Source organism: Somniosus microcephalus, chromosome 3, assembly GCF_052327205.1.
Source record: "Somniosus microcephalus isolate GS21.2 chromosome 3, FLI_Smic_1.0, whole genome shotgun sequence".
Classification (NCBI taxonomy): Eukaryota; Metazoa; Chordata; class Chondrichthyes; order Squaliformes; family Somniosidae; genus Somniosus; species Somniosus microcephalus.
In genome coordinates this window covers 241,095,307-241,112,050 of record NC_140989.1, presented here as the reverse complement: position 1 = coordinate 241,112,050, position 16,744 = coordinate 241,095,307, and the positions used below count along the sequence as shown (strand labels likewise).

General features: G+C 54.6%; 1 protein-coding gene across 5 annotated transcripts in view; it reads left to right on the top strand.

Annotated features, from left to right (window-relative positions):
- The window catches only part of LOC147121771 (acyl-CoA-binding domain-containing protein 6-like), a 281,478-nt gene that overhangs the window by 103,947 nt on the left and 160,787 nt on the right, over window positions 1-16,744 (top strand). The gene's annotated exons all lie outside the window — the stretch shown is intronic.

The window sequence follows — 16,744 nt, the reverse complement described above, 5'->3', positions numbered from 1 at the left end:
CCCAGCCGCGCGCTCGCTTCCCCCCCCCTCCGCGCGCTCGCTTCCCCCCCCAGCCGCGCTTCGCTTCCCCCCCCAGCCGCTCGCGATTCGCTTCCCCCCCAGCCGCGCGCATTCGCTTCCCCCCCAGCCGCGCGCTTCGCTTCCCCCCCCCAGCCGCGCGCTCAGCTTCCCCCCCCAGCCGCGCGCTCGCTTCCCCCCCCCAGCCGCGCGCGCTTCGCTTCCCCCCCCAGCCGCGCGCTCGCTTCCCCCCCCAGCCGCGAGCTCGCTTCCCCCCCCAGCCGCGCGCTCGCTTCCCCCCCAGCCGCGAGCTCGCTTCCCCCCCCAGCCGCGAGCTCGCTTCCCCCCCCCAGCCGCGCGCCTCGCTTCCCCCCCCCAGCCGCGCGCTCGCTTCCCCCCCCAGCCGCGCTCGCTCCGCCTCTCCCCCCCCCCAGCCGCGCGCTCGCTTCCCCCCCCAGCCGCGCGCTCGCTTCCCCCCCCAGCCGCGCGCTCGCTTCCCCCCCCAGCCGCGCGCTCGCTTCCCCCCCCAGCCGCGCGCTCGCTTCCCCCCCCAAGCCGCGCGCTCGCTTCCCCCCCCCCAGCCGCGCGCTCGCTTCCCCCCCCAGCCGCGCGCTCGCTTCCCCCCCCAGCCGCGCGCTCGCTTCCCCCCCCAGCCGCGCGCTCGCTTCCCCCCCCAGCCGCGCGCTCGCTTCCCCCCCCAGCCGCGCGCTTCCGCTTCCCCCCCCAGCCGCGCGCTCGCTTCCCCCCCCAGCCGCGCGCCTCGCTTCCCCCCCCAGCCGCGCGCTCGCTTCCCCCCCCAGCCGCGCGCTCGCTTCCCCCCCCAGCCGCGCGCATCGCTTCCCCCCCCCAGCCGCGCGCTTCGCTTCCCCCCCCCAGCCGCGCGCTCGCTTCCCCCCCCAGCCGCGCGCTCGCTTCCCCCCCCCAGCCGCGCGCTCGCTTCCCCCCCCCAGCCGCGCGCTCGCTTCCCCCCCCAGCCGCGCGCTCGCTTCCCCCCCCCAGCCGCGCGCTCGCTTCCCCCCCCAGCCGCGCGCTCGCTTCCCCCCCCAGCCGCGCGCTCGCTTCCCCCCCCAGCCGCGCGCTCGCTTCCCCCCCCAGCCGCGCGCTTCGCTTCCCCCCCCAGCCGCGCGCTCGCTTCCCCCCCCCAGCCGCGCGCTCGCTTCCCCCCCCCAGCCGCGCGCTCGCTTCCCCCCCCCAGCCGCGCGCTTACGCTTCCCCCCCCAGCCGCGCGCTCGCTTCCCCCCCCAGCCGCGCGCTCGCTTCCCCCCCCCAGCCGCGCGCTCGCTTCCCCCCCCAGCCGCGCGCTTCGCTTCCCCCCCCAGCCGCGCGCTTCGCTTCCCCCCCCCAGCCGCGCGCTCGCTTCCCCCCCCAGCCGCGCGCTCGCTTCCCCCCCCAGCCGCGCGCTCGCTTCCCCCCCAGCCGCGCGCTCGCTTCCCCCCCCAGCCGCGCGCTCGCTTCCCCCCCCAGCCGCGCGCTCGCTTTCCCCCCCCAGCCGCGCGCTCGCTTCCCCCCCCAGCCGCGCGCTCGCTTCCCCCCCCAGCCGCGCGCTCGCTTCCCCCCCCCAGCCGCGCGCGCTTCGCTTCCCCCCCCAGCCGCGCGCTCGCTTCCCCCCCCAGCCGCGCGCTCGCTTCCCCCCCCCAGCCGCGCGCTCGCTTCCCCCCCCAGCCGCGCGCTCGCTTCCGCTTCCCCCCCCAGCCGCGCGCTCGCTTCCCCCCCCAGCCGCGCGCTCGCTTCCCCCCCCAGCCGCGCGCTTCGCTTCCCCCCCCAGCCGCGCGCCTCGCTTCCCCCCCCAGCCGCGCGCTCGCTTCCCCCCCCAGCCGCGCGCTCGCTTCCCCCCCCAGCCGCGCGCTTCGCTTCCCCCCCCAGCCGCGCGCTTCGCTTCCCCCCCCAGCCGCGCGCTCGCTTCCCCCCCCAGCCGCGCGCTCGCTTCCCCCCCCAGCCGCGCGCTCGCTTCCCCCCCCAGCCGCGCGCATCGCTTCCCCCCCCAGCCGCGCGCTCGCTTCCCCCCCCCCAGCCGCGCGCGCTCGCTTCCCCCCCCAGCCGCGCGCTCGCTTCCCCCCCCAGCCGCGCGCTCGCTTCCCCCCCCAGCCGCGCGCTCGCTTCCCCCCCCAGCCGCGCGCTCGCTTCCCCCCCCAGCCGCGCGCTCGCTTCCCCCCCCAGCCGCGCGCTCGCTTCCCCCCCAGCCGCGCGCTCAGCGGCTTCCCCCCCCCCAGCCGCGCGCTCGCTTCCCCCCCCAGCCGCGCGCTCGCTTCCCCCCCAGCCGCGCGCTCGCTTCCCCCCCCAGCCGCGCGCTTCGCTTCCCCCCCCAGCCGCGCGCTCGCTTCCCCCCCCAGCCGCGCGCTCGCTTCCCCCCCCCAGCCGCGCGCTCGCTTCCCCCCCCAGCCGCGCGCTCGCTTCCCCCCCCAGCCGCGCGCTCGCTTCCCCCCCCCCAGCCGCGCGCTCGCTTCCCCCCCCCAGCCGCGCGCTCGCTTCCCCCCCCAGCCGCGCGCTCGCTTCCCCCCCCAGCCGCGCGCTCGCTTCCCCCCCAGCCGCGCGCGCTCGCTTCCCCCCCAGCCGCGCGCTCGCTTCCCCCCCCCAGCCGCGCGCTTCGCTTCCCCCCCCCAGCCGCGAGCTCGCTTCCCCCCCCCAGCCGCGCGCTCGCTTCCCCCCCCAGCCGCCCGCTCGCTTCCCCCCCCCAGCCCCCCCCCCAGTCTCGCGCTCTCTCTCTCTTCCAACAACAACATGCCCTCGAAATAGCCTCGGCACCGCCGGGCACCCCTGCTAGTATGGTATAAAAGGAAATGTAGCAGCATGGATAGAAAGTTAGTTGATGGACAGGAAGCAACAGGTTAAGTTTAATGGGTGCTGCTCAGATTGATGGAGGGTTGGAAGTCAGTGCTGGGACTACTTTTACTTATATAAAAATAGATTATTTTAACTTGAGTGTAGGGAGCTTGATATTGAAATTTGCTGATGACACAAGTTTGGCATACAGTAAGGAGGACTGTAAAAGAGCTCAAGGGGGTATAGATCGGTTGGCAGAAAGGGAAGACAGATTGCAGATGCAATTTAATGCAGAGAAGTGTGAGGTAATGCATTTAAGGAATGAAAATACAAAGAATGGGAGTATACACTCGAGGAAGGACCATGAAGGGTGTGGAGGAACAGAGAACTGGGGTGAAAATACATAATTCCTTGAAAGTATGAGTGCAGTTAGATAAAGCAGTGAAAGAGCAAACGGTGAGTGGGATTAGTGTGATAGTGTTTTATTTAATCAGCAAAAACTGTAGAGATTTCCATATTTAGCATTTGCTACAGTGCCCTGCTGAGATGTGGGCTTTTGCCCTGTTCGTAGGTGAGTTGTATGTAGTACCTGGTTACGTTCTGTAAGTTTAAAAGCTGTTTTCAGCTTTAACACATGCCTGAGGTCCCTTTTTGTTAATGTGTATTAATGGAGGAAAGCCCACAAAGTTTCTAAAAGCTGCATCTTAGCACCTCATTTGTTTCATATTATAGCATCAACACCCATGAGAAAAATGTGACCATAATGAGAATCTATCTATCTATTCTATTCTATTCTTTATCTTTATTATATATATAAACGGATACTTCTTTCTGTCTGTCTGTCCTTCTGTCCTCGGGTGTGCGTCTGTCCGGCTATGCACTCGAAAGTTATAGAGCGTACCTACGCGCGCGTTACCTCCGAAGAAAGCTTATGCTTCCGGGACGGTCGTAAGCGTATTTACTTTTCGGTCGCACGAAAATTGTTCGCGCCTTGTGCAAAAAACCTTCAAAATTAAACTCATTATCTGCTACTTAGCATTGATTGACTGACGTCAAGGTTCCACCAATCCTGTGCCGTCACGATTGACCAATCCTACAGTACGGTCCCCTGATGGTTGGCCAATTGGTGTGTGTGTGTGTGGGCGGGACTAATCGTTTTCATCTCAGGGATCTGGCAGCCATTGTTTCACTGCCATTACTTCAGCTTCCAGCTCAAACTACTTTGATCATCCAGCTTTGAAAAAGTTAGTATCTCTTTTAAAAATAACATAAGATTTACCAAAAACGTTTTATAACTACTTTCACTTTCATCTTTCAAGGTATTAAAAGATAGAAATGTTGCCCGGCAGCAGATTCACAGAGGGACAGACAGACAGGGCCTGAAAGCCTGGTACTCGATTTAAAATGTTGCCCGGCAGCAGATTCACAGAGGGACACAGAGAGACCCCAAAGCCTGGCACTCGATTTAAACCGCCCGGCCCAAAACAGCCCTGGCAAAGCCGGGCTCCCCCAGCTAGTGTAACATATTGTAGATTGGAGGCTGCAGTTCTGCTGGTAGCAGAAAACTCAGCTCGTGCCTCTCCTTGCAAATTTTTGTACGCTTTTTAACAATTGTAGTGTGCAATGATTTTTATTTCTAGTCCAACAACAGCAGCTGTAATTTATATAGTCGGATTAATATAGGGAATGTCTCTGGGTACTTGGCAAAAGGGGTAGAAAAACCTAATAGTAAAGATGGGCTTTGTGAATGTTTTTAAAGGTGGAGAGAGACGAAAGACAAAGGGATTTAGTGGAAGAGAGAAATTATGCTTTTGGTCTTGATGTTCACTTTAGAGTAAGGTTTGACTCATCCATGACTGGATGCCAGACCGGCAGGCAAGGGAACGAGAGAAGTGGTAGAGAGCTAGAGCTGGGTATCATCGGCATGCATGTGGAAGCCTACCCAGTGCCTGAAAATGATGTCACCAAGACGTCGCATATGTATGAGGAAGAGAAGCGGAGCAAGGATAGATCCTGAGGGAACTTTGGAGGCAGGTAGAGAAGCCATTGCTGGAGATTCACTGGTTCCATCTGGACAGATAGGATTGGAACCACTCAAGGGTTGTCCCACTGAGCTAGACAAAGGGCAAAAGCTGATAGAGGTATCCCTCATAGCTATTTTAAGAGGCATTGAAGAGTTTATTTTAAATGGGTATTAAAATAGTAGACAGGAGAATGTTACCTGAATGCCTCAAGTGTTTGTTCCATTATCACCAACAGGAATTTCTATCCTTAAATATTTTAAGGTTTTAAAACCAGAAAGTGTTTGAAATGCACAGCAGATTTGTAAGTATCTAATTTAAAAAAATAACAAGTTAATGATTTGGTGTGACCTTTCATCAGACCTAAGGTTTGTTTTGATATTGACTCACCCTTGGTTCCCTTGAAGATGTCTAAAAGTAAGTATTGTTTGTTTCAGCTAAATCAGCATTGGCCCAGAATTTGCAGTTGGGTGACAGCGAACTGGCCGCATTCGCTCTCATTCTGCCTTTGAAACTGACTGCAACTTTGGGACTTGGTGCATGCACAGGAATCTTTTCTCCCTACCCACAGAGCGGGCAATCCGTGTAATCACCCAAATTAGAGATACTGACACAAACTTTCGCAGTGAGTACGCTGTTAAATTCCCTGCTAAAAATTAAACTGAAAGGGATTAGGTGTAACTGGGGTTTAACAGTGTTATTACTGTTAAATAAATGTTAAGGGCCTGGAAAACTAATTTTAATTTTATGCAGTGTGAAATTTGTCCATTTTAATAAAAATTAAAATTTTTAAGAAACTTAAAAAAAAAAAAAAAATGTTTACTTTTTTTAAAGTTTGTCCATCTTTATTTCAGGCTTGCCCCAATCTTTGCTTTGCTCTCCCTAACATTTTTTAAATGTTAGAACTTAAAGAGCTTATTCACTTCCTTGTTTGCTGTCGGAGAATTTTGCGTATTGATTGGCTGCTTAGACAGCTTGTTGATGTCACAGCAGTTTGCACAAGGGGATCCCCACCATACTTAGCTGATCTGAATTGAATGTCGGAAAACCCTAAGTTCTCGACACGGGGATCGCAAGATCCTTGTGCGAAGCGTGCTTTGGGCCAGCGGTGAACACCTTTGCTTCGCTGCTGACTGCAAATTCCGGGCCAAGCGTCAAGCTGGTTAACCTCCCACCTGTGGGCCCAGGACAGGGGCGCTGTGATAGTGAGCCAGTTTTGTTTTGTGACTGTAGAATTTGCTGCCAGTTGGGATTATCGCAGGCAGTGGTGTAAGAGATTTCAGTTTACAAATGAACACACTATATTTGGGGCTAGATTTTTATTTTAGAGAATTGGAACCTTTAAAATTATATTGACTCCTTTTATTTTCATGTTTAAAGAATGCATAACCCTTCCAGGGGTAAATTATTTTTGGCTTGAAAGGCAGAATGTTAGATGACTCCACAATGCCATAAACTACCCCAAGTAAAGTGCCAAAAAATGAATTATTGGGTGGGGTGGTGGGGCTGCAGGTATATGTTTGCTGCAAGTTAAGTTAAAAGCCCGAAGTGCAAGCATGCCCCTTTCTGAAACTTGCTGCTGCCAACAGTGTTTCTGTGTACATTAGGTTTTTCCCCCTGCAATAAAAGTGATGGCATGCCGAACAGAATCGTACAGCACAGAAGGGGTCCGTCGTGCCTGTTTCGGTTCTTTGAGAGAGCTATCCAATTAATCTCATTCCCCTGCTCTTTCTCCCAAAGTCCTGCAAATGTTTCCTTTTTGAGTATTTATCCAATTCCCGCATCCAAATTATGCCTTGCCTGTATCCCACTTTACTTTGTCTAGCTCCTTGCCTTCTCCCATCATAAAGCCTATCTTCAGGGCTGTTTTTGAAGCTGTTGGTCAGCTCTTGCTGGTTTTCTAGGTTGGCCCATATATTTAAACAAAAACATCATCATGGAAATAAATGATGTTTGTTGATTTTTTTAAAAAAAAATTCTCGTTATGTGATTTTTCTTTTAGTTGCTGAAATGTATCTGTACTGTATCCGCAGTCTTTCCAAATGCACTATTTTTTGTGTAGAATTGAGCCTTACCCCGCTGGAACTATCTGCACCCAGATCACCTCAATAAACCCACAACACAAAGGACACTTGCGGTGGGGAAATAATTTTTGAATTAACAAGATATGACCATCACCAGCCAGTAGAGACAAGTACCCGATTTAAAAAAAGAATTGTACTTGTATTCTGTGAAGATATGAAAGGCTGCTTAACCTAGCAGTTTTTAACCTGAAACACAGAGAATGTTTTTAGAACATTGGAGAATAACTTCAGCTGTTTCAAATAGGGACATTTAAAAATGCAAAATTTCAAATTTAAAAAGAATTGTACAAAGATTTTTTTTTAAAATTGTTTATGTTGTTTAATGAAGCTGAAATGATGATTGTGATGAATACTTGATCGCACAGTGCTCTGGAGCTCCCAGTACACTGTGCCATGGTGATGGGGCACATGTTTGCACCTGTGATTCCCCACATGGCGAGCTTCAATCATTGCTGCGCCATCTGGGAGGCAGTGAAAAAAATAACAGTCACCACGGACTCTGAAGTGGCATTAGTTGGGGAATTAGGTGGAGCAGTAGGTTAGCACACTATCACTCACCTACTGGAACCTGGCTTTCAATTTAACCCAGACTGATGGGTGACAGTAATCCCAAGTGCTTTTTTGGACATTCTTAATGTGGTTCCGAGGGGGTACGATTGCCTATTACAAAACTGTCCAGAATTTAGCACAAATGATCATTTTCACTCAAAAGTAGTATGGTCATCTGAGGTTGACAGTTAGATAGGATTATTGGGTGGGACAGGGATAATGCTCTTTCCTGTTGTATTTTTACCTTTCTTATTCCTGATCTGGAAGCATGACACTGACACCTGAAAGTAGAAAAATGTTTCATTCCCCACCATCCCAGTGTTGCCACTGCACCGAGAAATATAAATAGAAAGATGAAATGCCGAAGAATTAAAACTGGGGTCCATAAGGGGATCTTGGGCAGTGGTGGGGTGTTGATGGAAGTGGCCCCTAAGGCTATCTGATTTCTATCCATCCATCCTCCAATTTTTGCATTCTTCTGTATTTGTTGACTCACTAGTACCTGACGTAATAAAACTCACTACGCACTTGGTTTGAGCATAAAGTAAGGCTTTAATCAACTTGTTTCAGAACATGGAAGTCTAGTTGTATTTCACTAGCTCCTTGTCTTACAAAATGTCCCAGGCAAGCTGGGGCCGACGCCCGAGTATTTATACTCCTTGGACGGTGCCACCAGCTGGCCGTCCAGCGTTATTTCATAAGTAGTTTCTTGATGATGAGATTTATAACATTCTTCCTGCCTAAAAGATTTGGAAGTCTGACGACTTCCTCTTAACGGATTAGGCGGACCACGAATAGCCGCAGTCTTTTAGATTTTTGTTTATGGCCAGAAGGCATGTCTCCCCAGACCGTGTCTTGGTCCCTGGGCCGCATGTTCCATACCGGTGGATCGACAGGGCCCGTGTTGCTCTGATCGACCCGAGGGAGGCTGGGGAGATCGTGATTCTGGGTGCGGGTTCCCACAGGCGCAGAACTGGCTTCGTCCTGTTGGATAGCCGAGGATTGACCAGCGTCCTGGCCTCGGGTGGCCATCCCACGGGGAGTGCTCGGCTCCCCGAGTGGATCCAGTGGGGCAGCTGGCAGATCTCTCGATGTCCCAGGTAGGGCGTCATCTTCGGGGGAGCGTAGAGTGTTGGCATCATCTCCGTGGGTCCCTCTATCAGTTGGATCCGTGGAACCGGCCGGACAGGGAGCCAGGTCCTGGAGCGAAACGGTGGTCTCCCGGCCATCCGGGTACCGCACGTGCACGTACGTGGGGTTGATGTCCGTGAGTTCTACCTCGTTGACGAGAGGATCGGTTTTAGACGATCGGACGAATCTTCGGAGCAGCACGGGGCCAGGAGCTGCCAACCATGATGGTAGAGACGTCCCATGGGTGGAGCGACGCTGGAAGCTGAAGAATCGCTCGTGAGGTGTGACATTGGTAGAAGTAGAAAGAAGAGACCTGATGGAATGCAACGCGTCAGGAAGCATAGTTTCCCACTGCTGGTCTGGTAGATTGCGTGACCTCCGCGCAAGACGAACAGCGTTCCAAATGATAGCGTTGTATCTCTCAACCTGTCAGTTACCGATGGGATGGTATGGTGTCGTTTTACTTGTGGCGATTCCCCGTTGGGAGAGATAACTTTTGAGTTCGCTTGACATGAAGGAGGGACCCCGATCAGAGTGGATGAAATTGGCCGTACCGCAAAGGGAAAAGACTTGATCAAGGCATTTGATCACTGGAAGTAAGCATATTGGGACAGGGGAAAGCAAAGGGAAAGCGTGAATATTCGTCCACCATAGTCAGTAAGTAGGTGTTTCACGTTGAGGAAGGCAATGGCCCTTTAAAGTCAATGCCGAGTCGCTGCATAGCGTGTATGAGCGAGCCATCCGATGGACGGAAGAATTGTGGTTTTAATTCCACACAAATTTTACAGGAGGAGCACGTTCTTTTCACATCTTCCATAGAAAATGGGAGATTTTTAGATCGCACAAAGTGCAACATACGGGTAACGCCAGGATGGCATAAGTCAGTATGAAGATCCGCCAGAGTCGAAGTTGACATAGAAGAGCAGAATGCCCGCGTGAGGGTATCCGGGGCCACATTCTCTTTGCCGGGTCGATAATGTATGGGCCTAGAAATTCAGTTGCGTTCGCCAGCCGTTAGCGCCATAAGAGGGGTACATTTCGAGCGCTAGGCACTTAGCGCCCGGGCGCAGACCGATCTGCGCCTACGCCCAACTTCAGTTGACATTTAGCGCCGGCGCAAAGTGTTTGCGCGCGCAGCTTATGACGTCATTTTGTCGTGCAACGCTGTTTGTGCGCCCCAAACCGGAACTTCAGTGGCGTCCGCCCAATGTGGGCGTGGCGCTGTTAAGAACTGTGAAGTGGAACGCAGCAGAGGCCCTGCGGGCCTCGGGGAGCGCAAATTAAAGGGCACTTACACTGAACTATAAAGGCCAGCCATTTTGCTGCAATGACTTTAGTGCTTTGGATTTCTGGACAGAGACCAAGGAACAGACCTTACTGATTTGGGACAACATAGGAGAGGTATTTTTAGCTTCTGGCCAGAGCTTGCAAATTTGACTCATTGTGATTTCACTGTTTGCAAGTATATTATGGGGGCTGCATGGGGTTGCAACCCTCAGTTCCAGCATTATGTGCGAAGGGCTCGCAGACGCTGTGTGAGAGGGGCAGCCATGCCTAGACGCAGAGGGGCCATCAGGCGTCGGCAACGTAGGCCTTACCCACTCAGGGAATACCGGCAGCAGGTGTCCTATCTCACCATGACTGCCGCGCAGTGTGTTAAGAGGCTGCGCTTCAGAAGGGAGGTGGTTGCAGAGATCTGCCAGCTGCTTCACAGAGATCTGCGCCCACAGCTGATGTGCAGGACGTCTCTGTCGGTGGAAGTGAAGGTCACGGTGGCTCTGAACTTTTATGCAAGCGGCTCCTTCCAAGCCGCTGCTGGGGACATAGCGAACATCTCCCAGTTCGCCGTGCATCGCTGCATCCGGCAGGTCACCGATGCCCTTTTCGCGAGGAGATACCAATTCATCTCCTTCCCCGTGACCCTAGAGAGGCAGGAGCAGCGTGCAGTCGGATTTGCCAGGATCGCCGACTTCCCCATGGTGCAGGGCGCCATTGACTGCACGCATGTGGCTATGCGGGCACCTATCGACAATGCCGAGGATTACCGCAACCGGAAGGGCTACCATTCCCTCAATGTACAGCTGGTGTGTGACCACAGGCAGCGCATCCTAGCTGTCAATGCCCGCTTTCCAGGAAGCAGCCACGATGCATTTATCCTGCGCCAGACTACTGTGGCTGACATGTTCGAGGCACAGCCTCCACCAAGGGGATGGCTTATCGGGGACAAGGGCTACCCTTTGTGTACATGGCTCATGACCCCGCTCCGCGCGCCCAGGACCCCTGCTGAGGAGGCATACAACGAAAGCCATCAAGCCACAAGGAACATCATAGAGCAAACGATTGGCGTCCTCAAGCAACGGTTCCGCTGCCTGGATCATTCTGGCGGATCTCTCCAGTATTCGCCGGATAGAGTCTCCCAGTTCGTCGTCGTTTGCTGCATGCTGCACAACCTGGCTATCCGCAGGACTCGGGCACTGCCACCTCACGTTGGACCACCACCTCAGGAGGACGAGCAGGAGGACCATGAGGCGGAGGAGGAGGAGGAGTACCAGCCCAGGAGGGAGCCACAAGGTCCAAGGGCCGTCCGCCGGCGGCTTATTGATCGACACTTCTAGGCCCCCTGTCAGGGAATGGCTTGTGGCAATGAACGCACCTGAATGCAGCCGCTCCGCAAGCCCTCAGCCGGTTAACGCGACAACCACTTGAAACATCACACATGGACAAGCTGAATAAATAAAAAGCTTTATTTAACAAACTCAGGGCCCTTCCCACATGAAACACAAAAACAGTCAAGACCCCCAAAAAACAGTCAAGAACATATCTCACTCCCACAACCTGGGGAGGAATCACAAAACTTGTCCATCCAATTGGCCTTCATCCTCGGCCTTACCAAGACAAACCCCCCCATACAGAACTCAAACACCCCCATATAAAAAAACATTTGCCTTCATCTTCGGCCTGACCAAAATAAACCCCCCCATACAGAACACAAACACCCCCATATAAAAAAACAGTTGGCACCACACTCTACTTGGTGTGCCGAGAGGGCGAGTCCTTGTGCAGGCTTGTCCGGCCCCTGCCCGACCTGCTGCTCCGCCTCAACCTGGGCCCTGTGGGTTTTGCAAGGCTGGGGGAAGGCTCCTGAGGGGCACAATGCGTGACGGCAGATGCCCTTGGGGGTCGGCCTAGACGAGGTCCGGCCCTGGAGGGGCCGGCTGCTGACTGCTGCAGCTGTGGCTGGGCAGCATCAGTCTCTCCAGCAGCTCGTCGCAGCTTGGCTGGGGGAGTGGCAGTGGCGGCTGCAGCAATGGGGGCAAGCTGGCTGATGCCAGGCACTCGCTGGTCGCCAGAGACACTGGCACTCGGCCGGGCTGGCACTGCAGCAAGCGCAGCAATCTGGTGAAGGCCAGACCGCTGTGCTGCAGCAGGGCGGCGGGTGCCCTGGCGATGCGTCCGTGACACCGAGTGTGGCAGAAGTGAGTGCCCGTACTGCCCTGGTCTGTGCCCGCATCAGACCAGCCAGTGTCTGCACGGCACCACTCATGAACTCTCGACTCGCATCCTGTGCTGCCGCGAGTTGGTCGACACCCCTGGCCTGTGAGTCCCCGAAATCGGCCACACTAAGAGCCAGGGAGTCAATGGCCTGAGGCAACTGTCCCACAACCCCCATGAACTCGGTGTGGCGCCGCTCCGAGTCCGCGGACATTTCATCAAGGAGGCGCACCTCCTGGGCGAGGACCGTCTCCGGACTGGAGCCCGGACTCTCCCTCTGGGGAGAAGGCCGCCGAGCTGGCCGACCCTTCCCGCGTGCCTGGACGCCACTGGGCCCAGCAACTGGCCTCCCCTGCAACACTTTCCCCCCCCCCCCCCCCCTCTGGGGAGTTGGCAGCCGTGCTGCCCGACCCTTCCCGCGTGCCTGGACGCCACTGGGCCCAGCAACTGGCCTCCCCTGCAACACTTCCCCCCTCTGGGGAGATGGCAGCCGTGCTGCCCGACCCTTCCCGCGTGCCTGGACGCCACTGGGCCCAGGAGCTACACCCCCCTGCAACACTTCCCCCTGGCTCTCCTCCAGGCAAGACGTGTCCCCTCCATTGCCATCCCCTGGCGCGGATGAGGGTTCCCCCGATGTGCCGCCTTCCTCTTGGTCCTCATCGTCGTCCTTTTCCGAGGGACTGACATTCGCAGCTTCAGAGTAGCTTTAGAGTGAGGACAGGGCGTCAGCGAGGGAGGCATGAGTGGTGGCATTATGCGCATTGGTGGGACAGTGGCAAAGGATGTAGATCTGAAGCGCAAGGGGAACGAGAGAGGTCCAAACGGTCATGTCCTTACCATTGGGGCCCAGCACAGGGTCGGCATCTCCAATAGCAACGGGGCCAATCACCCGGGCACGCATGAGTCGAGCCACGCGCTCCTCCAGCTCACTGAGCTCCTGGAACTGGACACGGCCTCCCCCGGTGACAGTCCGGCTCTTCAGATTCTACGCCAGCTTGGCCTGCAAGAGAAAGGACGGCCTCTAAGTACAGTGTGGTGCCCTGTTGTGTGCACTGCCTCCCATGGTGGAATAGCTTGGCCAGTGTGGTGCCCTGTTGTGTGCACTGCCTCCCATGGTGGAATAGCTTGGCCAGTGTGGTGCCCTGTTGTTGTGTGCACTGCCTCCCATGGTGGAATAGCTTGGCCAGTGTGGTGCCCTGTTGTTGTGTGCACTGCCTCCCATGGTGGAATAGCTTGGCCAGTGTGTAAAGTGCAGAAAGTGCTATTGATGATCATGCCAGTGCCCTAGCTGCTGGAGGAGGGCTGGCCATTAGGCCTTTGAGGTCCCTTTGCCCATAATATGAGGTGCACATGCAAGGATGAGGAGGACACTGGAAAGGGTACTCACCTTGACCAGCCGAGTGAGGTCGTTGTACTTCTTGCGGCATTGGTCACCAGTCCTGGGGACATCGCTGTTGGCTGAGACCCTCTGGGCGATTTGCCTCCAGGCTCTCCTGTACTGCCTCCTGGGAGCCTTCTTGCCACTGTCCGGGCACAAGATCTCTCTTTTCTTTTCCAAACCCCTAAGCAGCACCCTCAAAGCATGCTCTGAGAAGCGCTGCGCTCGTTCACGGGCCTTCTGCATGGCTTCAGGCGCTATTTGGGTCCAACAGCAGTGTTCAGGCCTAGCTGCAGGGCTCCACTATCCAGGGCATGGCAGCAGACAAAGTCGACCCTTCCCCCTTTAAGAGCTGGCTGGCGTCAGGGTGTCTGCTGTCAATCAAAACATGACCGCACCTGCGCTGCGCCCGGCCTCGGCGTTATCAGACTGCACCGCCGGCTTAGCGCCTAAAGATAGGGGTGCAACGCCAGTTTCAGCGCTCGCCCAAACTCCTTGGCCAAAGCTACTGAATATCGGCGAAGTGGCCTCCACTTTCTGGCGGGCGCTAACTTTAGCGCCCGCCCGACTTTACCGCCCCAAAAGTGGCTATACTGAATTTCTAGGCCATGGTGTATCCAAAGGCAGCCAATTCCATCCTCCAGAGTTGTATTTTGTTATTCTTGATCTTGGTGCGTTTCCGGCTATCCAGCATAAAGGCCACAGAGCGCTGATCGGTTATAAGTGTGAAATGGCGACAAGCGAGAAAGTGACTCCATTTACGTACCGCTTCGATGATGGCCGTAGCCTCCTTCTCGACAGGAGGATAATGGAGCTCGCTACCCTGCAAAGTTCTGGACAGAAATGCAACGGGTCGACCACCTTGATTCAAGGTAGCAGAGATCGCCACATCCGATGCATTGCACTCGACCACGAAAGGAAGATTTTCATCAATGGAACGAAGCGTGGCTCTTTCCAGTTGTCGCTTGAGGAGGTTGAAAGCTGAAATAGCCGTTTCCTCCAATGGAAATGACTTGGCGTGAAGCAGGGGCTGGACCTTGTCGGAGAAGTGGGGTATCCATTTCGCATAATAGGCAAACATGCCGAGTGCCCGACGAAGAGAGCCGAGATTCGTAGGGGGAGGGAGCTCCTGAAGTGGACGAAGTCGCTCCGGATCCGGTTTGATGACACCGTTGCCCACCCACTAGCCAAGGATGTTGACTGATGGTACTGATTTCGCAGATTTGGACTCATTTAAGGTTAAGTTGCGACGACGGAGAAAGTCAAAAAATTTCTGGAGGTTGGCATCATGCTCCTTCTGGTCATGACCAGCAATGGTGATATTATCCAGATATGGAAAAGTGTCCGTTCAGTTCTCCTGTTTGACTAGGCTATCCATTGCCCGTTGAAAGACGGCCACCCCATTGGTGACCCCAAATGGAAGGCGACAAAACTGGTAAAGCCGACCATTGACCTCAAAGGCTGTATACTTTTTGTCAGAGTCCTTTAACGGTACTTGATGATATGCGCTCTTTAAATCAAAAGTTGAAAATACCTTGTAGTTGGCAAGGTTATTGACCATGTCATCGATGCGTGGTAGTGGGTAGGCATCCAGGTCGGTATACTGGTTAATAGTTTGCGAGTAATCGATGCAAAGATGTTTCTTGTGTTGCTTCAGAGGATTTTTAACAATGACAACTTGAGCCCGCCAAGAAGATGAACATGGCTCAATGACACCGTCAGCTAGAAGGTGAGAGATTTCTGCCTCGATAAAGGCTCGATCATCTTGGCTGAAACATCGTGATTTAGTGACTATGGGCTTATATCGGGGGGAAAGATTGGCAAACAAGGAGGGCTCGTCGAGCGAAGCCGCCGAAAGCGCACAAAACGGTACTTTGGAAATAGTAAGCTCTGGCTTTGACCCGCCAAACTCGAAAGTGAGTCTTTTGTGGTGTTTCTGGAAATCCTGTCCCAGGAGCACATCACTGCATAGGTTCTTAAGCACCCCGAGCCGGGTGGAGAAATAAGTGCGGCCATTGAGAATAAGGTCGACAAGACAAAAGCCGGAAGAATTGGTGGATAGTTTTGTCGGAGCCATTGCAATTTCCCTGTCTGAGGGGTAAATACGCAGTTTTAACTTACTGACAGCCTGCTCACTAATGAAGCTGTCAGAGCTGCATGAGTCGATTAGTGCACTCAATGTGTCCATTTACCGAAACCTTCGTGGCTGCATGGGACAGACTTTGGGGAAAAATAGCTGTGATGGGAGGAGGGGCAGTTTTACCCTTCACAGCTGTAACCTTAGTAGTGGTTCTTGGGGGAGGAGCAGTTTTATAGATTGCAGCTGTAACCTTAGTAGTGGTTCTCTGGGGAGAAGCAGTTTTATAGATAGCTGCAAAACTAGCAGGAGCTCTCGACTGGTATACCTTAGAAAAGTGGCCTTTCTTACTAACAGTGGCTCTTGACTGGCATACCTTAGAAAAGTGACCTTTCTTGCTGCAATGATTGCAGGTTGTGTTACGAGCAGGACAAAATTTCCTATAATGGAACGCACCTCCACAGAAGAAACACTTCCTTCCAGATTGCCAAGATGCCGCTAGGGCGGGGTCGTCATCAGTGTAGGCTTCTAGGGTAGGGTTGTCATTAGCCAGGTTGGAGTCGTCATCCGTGAGGGCTTCCGCCCGAGGCCTAGCGAAGGAGTCACACAAAGTGATAGCAGCAGCCCGTGCACGTGGTGAAAGATAGGTATCTGCATTCCTCTTTGCTAAGTCCAGAGAACATGCCTGGTCATAGGCAGCCTGTAACTTGAGGGTTTTATTCTCCAACAGACGCTGACGTATGAAGGGAGACGCAATCTCATTAATAAAGGAATCACGAATTAACTCCTCCTGGTACTGCTCAGCTGTAACAGCTTTAAGATTACAATCCTTGCTGAGCCTGCAAAGTTTCTGAAGGAATTCGTCAAGTGATTCCCCGGGTTGTTGTCGAGTTGTGGCCAGTAGATGCCGAGCAAAAATTTCATTTGGGGACTTGACATATAGCTGCTGCAGTATTTGGATAGCGGCGTCGTAGTCTACACTATAATCAAACACATGAGGGGATACATAATTAGCAAGTATCTCTAATTTATCAGGAACATTTTCACCACACACCCTGAGGAAGTTGCTGAAAGTACGATACCAGTGTTTCCATACCTTAGCAGCTGTAAGTGAATTCGGGTCTGAGTAGTTTCTCCATGATGGATCGATTACTTGTCTGAGTTCCCTTCTACGGTTCGAGTCGTAGCTGGCTGTTCCCGAAATCACCCAAAGCGTGGAGTTGATATCAAGTTGATTAAATTGACGTAATAAAAC